A 6,042-nucleotide genomic window follows, 5' to 3' on the forward strand; every position below is an offset into this window, starting at 1 on the left:
AAAAATCTTAGAAATAATCTGGCCCAAGGTGGCAACTGCTTTTTTAAAAAGTCACTTTGGAGCAAAAGGGTAAGTAATTACTATTATTATTATTATTTTGTAAATCAATAAAAAATATACTTTTTTGGGTCAGATCAGCAAAAAATGTATTTTCTGTGTGCCGCAGAGTTTTAGTAATTAGCTTGTGTGTGCCATGAGATGAAAAAGATTGAAAATCGCTGCCTTACCGGATTAGGGCAGCATTTCCCAAATTTGTCGCACATCAGAGTTGCCTGGGGAGCTTTTAAAAATCCTTCTGCCCAGGTCACACCCAGACCAATTAACTCAGGATCTCTCAGAGAGAGTTTGGTTCCATTACCTCCTAAATCTCTTCCAACTCTAAGGCTGTGTTAGAAATCTGAGTGATTAAATACTGCATTTAAATTCAGATTTCCACGGAGCTGACAGCATGACCCCCATCAATCCTTGCTACACGGGAAGTCCCACGAGGTCCAAGTCCATGGGGGTAAAATGATGGGGATTTTTGCCCCAGCTCAGCAGTGAGACGATCGATCGCTATTGGATCTCTAAATCCTTCAAAATTTTTGTATATATTCCATTCACACCAATATTAGAAAGTAGGCACGGGAGTTAGGAAAGATCCTTCTGAGTCACATACAAGAAATAGATGACTAAGGAGAAAAAATATCTTTGCCCCACACGTACCCATGTGACAAAAGTTTACTCTCACTTCCCCTTTCCTCCTCCCCCAGCCAGCTGGCGATAAAAGAGGGTAACGTGGTGATGCGTGGAACAAACGACTTTGAAAGGCAAAACCACAGGCTGGTGTTTCTGGGGGGACACAGACGGGGTGCCACTGAGAGGCAAAGGAGGTGCTGGTGAGGGGACACTTTTGGTCATGGCTGAGCCAGGCAGGGAACAGCCCCCCCCAACCCCCACGCTGTCTCTTTCTGCTGGGCTCTCAAAGCAGGAGCTGGGCTCTCTAATTGCCCCATATGCTGGTGTTATTTAGTGGCTCAGCTGGGTGGAGTGAATTCTAGGAAGAGATGCATTCATTTTTAGTTGCCTCACCAGATTGCTAATTTTCACTCTGGAAGCATAAATCACCATAATGACTGTAATCCAAGATAAGGAGGCACCAGGGCAGCAGCGCTGGTCATCACTAAAGCCTTCCTACCTGGGGCTCGGCGCCTGGAGAGCCGGGAAGGAGCCCCATGGAGCTGCTCTGCCTGGCACGCTCAGATCTGGGATGGAGGGAGGCTCGGCTTGCAAATAGCATGTTAGTCCCTCATTTCTCTGGTCTCTTCCCATCAGCGCACTTCTTGGTTTGGCCTGTTCTTTCCATCTTTCCTGGGGAAAGCCTTAAACGTTCCTGAAGCGCTGCTCTGTTGGTGGGGTGGCTACTCTCGGTCTCACTGCTGCTGCACTAATAAACCCTTTCACTTTATACTCTAAAAAAAAAAAGTTTCTAAAGAATGACCTCAAATAGAAACCAGAGGGTACAAAAATACCCCATTCCCAGAGGTGGGGCTAAAGGAGAGAGGAAGGGAGGGGGAAACATCGATGTGAGAGAGAAGCACCAGTCCGTTGCCTCCCATGTGCACCCCAACTGGGGATCGAACCCACAACCTAGATACGTGCCCTGACCAGGGATCAAACCTACCGCCTTTTGGTGGTGCCTGGGATGACACTCTAACCAACTGAGCCACATGGCCAGGACTTTCCAGACGTTTTAATGACAGCCCTTAAAATGAGAGAGAAAGGAGGAGCTTGATTGGGACACATAAACACACACACACACACACACACACACACACACACACGAAGAAGAAGGAAGAGGAGCAGGAGCAGGAGGAGGAGGAAGAGAAGAAAAAGAAAAAAGAACAAAAAAAAAGCTAGCTGTGGGAGAGTATTTTTGGCCTGCTACTGAAAAGCTTTAGAGAATTTAGAGCCCAAAGCATCCATTATTACCGATGGCAGGTTGATGGCTTAAGAAGAAAGGGGATTTTAGGTCAGGGACATCTTGTGCAAAACAGCCTGTGCTTGGGCATTAGCAGATAAGGCAGACAAATAATGGATTGCAACAGGAGGAACTGGCCTGTGAGGTGGCCCTCACCCCCTTCCCCTCCCCCCAGCTGCCCTAGGGAACAGACCTGATTTGTGTTTCGGTCTTGCACTCACCTGCCCTTCAGGCAGCAGAGTGGCCAGAGGTATAAACGCAGCTCTGTGGCCTGCTGGGAGTATGGCCTTCGGAGTATTCCAGTTCTCCCCTGACGGTTTTCCATCGCCTCTCAGACCCCTACTGACCCTTTCTGGAACTTACCGCAGTGCCTGGGCACACCGTAGATGTTCGATGTGTGTTGGATGAGTTGATTCAGACTGGCGACGAATTTGGAGGAAAAGACAAAGAGTGGAAAATAAGGGGTGTTCCACTGCTTTGCGTTCGCTGGGGTTCTGTCCCCATCAAGCAAGGGCGTCAGAGGAGAGGGCTCAGGGCCTCGTGGCCTCAGGTTGTTTCCCAGGCTCTCCAGTTGGCTCAGGGCCCCAGTGGAGCAGCCGAAAGGGCGCCATTCCCCCTGAAGTCTCTCTTCATTAATAACAAGCACAGCTAAGTGGCAGTTGCACACTTAGGAGTAAACCACTCTGATGTTGCCTTCCAGAGCAGAAGTGCTTCCCCTCGGATTTCAGTTTTCCACCGGCAGAAAAAGCCAGGGCTGTTTTGCTTGCAGCAAAACCATTTTGTTTGGTGGCAGGAAGTCCTGTGATTTATCTCGCCAACTTCCCCGAGGATGCCACCTGGCAGCCACACACACACCGATTCCTACCTCTCAAGCTCTCACCCAACGGCCCACAGCTAGAAGCAGTCCCTGGGACAGAGCAGAAGTAACGCGAGAACTGTGGTTAGGGCTGAACACGTGTGTCAGTCTGGGAAGAAGCATAAAAACTAGGCGCTTGTTACTACAAGGAGGTTGGTGGTATACAAGTTCTTATCCCTCGTGGGTGGTGGTGTGGTTAGTGACTAAGCATAGACTATTTGTTTTAATTTTTGTGTGTGAAGGTAAATTATTTACTGGGAACTGTCAATGGCTATGTTAAAAGGGCCACATGAAGGATATCCAAGAAGGGTAATATTCTAATAATGGACAGTTAATTATATCTGGTGTAATTTTTGAAAAAAATATGGTATCCAAAGGACGATGAGAATGCATTTATGTCAGCATCTTTTTTTTATAATTAATACTTTCAGAACACATTTTATTTATTTACTTTTAGAGCAAGGGGAAGTGAGGGGAAAAGAGAGGGAGAGAAACACCTATCAGTGCCCCTTGCACGGACCAAACCGACAACCCAGGCGCGTGCCCTGACCAGGCACTGAACCTGCAATCTTTCAATTTTCAGGACGACACCCAACCAACTGAGCCACACCAGTCAGGGCATCTTTTCTGAGGAGAGAGAGTAGTGTCGATGTAAAAGCCATCCAAACCTGCAGAGAGTTGTTATGAGTTTATTTGAGCCCAGACTGACAGTTGCCAGGAAACAAGATCTCAAATGGTCCGGAGAATGACAGTTCAGCTTCTTTTATGCATTTGAAATGAAGGAAGATCATAAGAAGGTGGGAGAAATGAAGGCAGGGATTGGATTAAAAGATTATGTGCTCTCTTGCGGGTGTATGCCTTTGAGGGATGTTCTGGCATTTCAAAGGGGTATTAACCTAGATGCAGGAACACTGGAGAGGGCTGGTTTGAAAACCTTTGGTTAGAGAAATTATAGGCCTGGGGCTTGACAACCCACTGTAACCTGCCCAGTTAGGAATTTATAATTTATTGCAGCACCCTTGGATGGATTCTTGTGCATCTCTGTTTAGGCTGTCAAATTATCAGTACCTATGTACTTATTTGTTTTCCTTCAGCTTCAAAAGAAATTCCATGGTGTTAAAAATTCACTTTGGAAAACATGCAGTTAATGGCATATGTAAATAACATTTAATACATTTCCCGTTCATATTTACTACTGAGATAAATATTCAATAATTTCTGAATAATTAGAAAATCTCTTACAGTCTTATACTGTTAATCTTACTACATGTTAGGGTTCTGTAGCCTTTTTTTCTTCTTCCCACAGAGCTTTTATTTTTAAAAATACTTTATTTTTCCTGGCTGGTGTAGCTCAGTAGATGAGTCACAGTGGTTCAGTGGATGGAGCTCGAGCCTGAGAACCAGAGTATCGGAGTTCGATTCCCAGTCAGGGCACATGCCTGGGTTGCAGGCCAGGTCCTCAGTAGGGGGCACAGGAGAGGCAACCACACATTGATGTTTCTCTCCCTCTCTATCTCCTTCCCTTCTCTCTAAAAATAAATAAATAAAATCTTAAAAAAAAATCTTTTATTTTAAAAACCTTTTAAATATAAAAAAAATGTCACCAACTTTATCAGAGGCAAAAAAAAACCTTTTAAATAACACTTTTAAAGACTTTATTTTTTATTTTTTAAAATGTTTTGTCTTTTTTTAAAAATAAGATTTTATTTAATTATCTTTAGAGGGGAAGGGAAGGAGAGGGGGAGAGAAATATCAATGTATGGTTGCCTCTCGTGCGTCCCCTGCTGGGAACTGGCCTGCAACTCAGGCATGTGCCCTGACTGGGAATCGAACTGTGATCCTATGTTTTGCAGGCCCGAGGTCAATCCACTGAGCTACACCAGCCGGGTCTAAAGACTTTATTTTTATTTATTTTTAGGGAGAGGGAAGAGAGGGAGAGAAACATTGAGATGCGAGAGAAACATCAATGGGTTGCCTTTTGTCTCCAACTGCGGACCTGGCCCACAACCCAGGCATATGCCCTGACTGTGACTCAAACTGGTCAACTTTTGTTTGCAAGCCAGCACTCAACCCACTGAGCCACACCAGCCAGGGCGCCACAGAGTTTTTAAAATAAAACAAATGCCAGCATTTTCCCCCTTCCAGTTACATATTAGAGGAAAGCAGAATATTAATATAATTTTTTTCAAGGTAAAGAAGCACAAAGAAAGGAAGTCAAATGGAATAAGCCCCCGATATCCTAACTCCAAACAGGCAAGTTGAGCGTGGAATCGAGGGCAGGATTTTCTATTCTATTCATTGGAAAGAGGAGGAGGAGAAAGGGGAGGCGTAGGAAGAGATCACAGGGTGCAGTACCGACTCCTCAGGAACCTAGAACCGTGGAGGCCGTAAAAACTGCTGCTCCAGGGTTTTCTCCTGCCGACGTTTAGCGCATGGTGAAATGCTGGATGAACGAGTCCAAAAGCGCAGCAGCATAATGTGACCCGAAGCCAAAAGCAGAAGGGTTGGGTTTCCTCCCTTTTGACTGATTATAAGACTTCTCACTTTGGGGTGCTTCGGTTTCCTGGTTCGTCACACAGAGCAGCGCGATGTGGGAAAATCCTCATGTCACCACAGAGCTACTGCAAAGGAAGAGGGGACCCCAAGTAGAGGTTGGGAGGCCCGAGCTTCTGACATAGGGTTCACAGCATAGCAGATGTTTGGGGGACAAGTTCTGAGAGGATTGAGGGTATTAGCATCATTAGCACGAGAAGAGTCAGGGGTTGAGAAGTGGTTTTTACAAGAGAGAAACTAGGTGGCATTCTGGGGACTCGGACTGAGGGGACCTATCGTTGACAAACTTTACAGTGACCATTGTCTCGGTCTTGGGAATGGCAATGTCAGGTTCCTCGCATAACTCTTATTTGGTCATCACCTAAACCCAATTAGAGCGAATTTTATTCCAGTTTTCAGAAGAGGCCTCCCAAGATTAATTCGACCAAGATCACTTAGCTAGATATTGGGTGTCAGTTTCCCCACATGTGAAATGAGTTAATAACAGAACTAGACTCCGTTGCCTGCTGGTTTGTTACAAAGTCGCTTGGGATAGTACTGAGACAAATACCTGGGGATATAGGGATCTATATTGTAAAGCAACTTTTGCTTTTCCCCCTTGCATTCGGGTTCATTTTTCAAGAGTTCTCAAGCGCAGGCGCGGGCGGGTAGCGACCGCTCCCTGGCGCCCTCT

Source organism: Artibeus jamaicensis, unplaced genomic scaffold (genome assembly GCF_021234435.1).
Source record: "Artibeus jamaicensis isolate MK-2021 breed Jamaican fruit bat unplaced genomic scaffold, CSHL_Jam_final contig_2259, whole genome shotgun sequence".
In the NCBI taxonomy this organism is placed as follows: domain Eukaryota; kingdom Metazoa; phylum Chordata; class Mammalia; order Chiroptera; family Phyllostomidae; genus Artibeus; species Artibeus jamaicensis.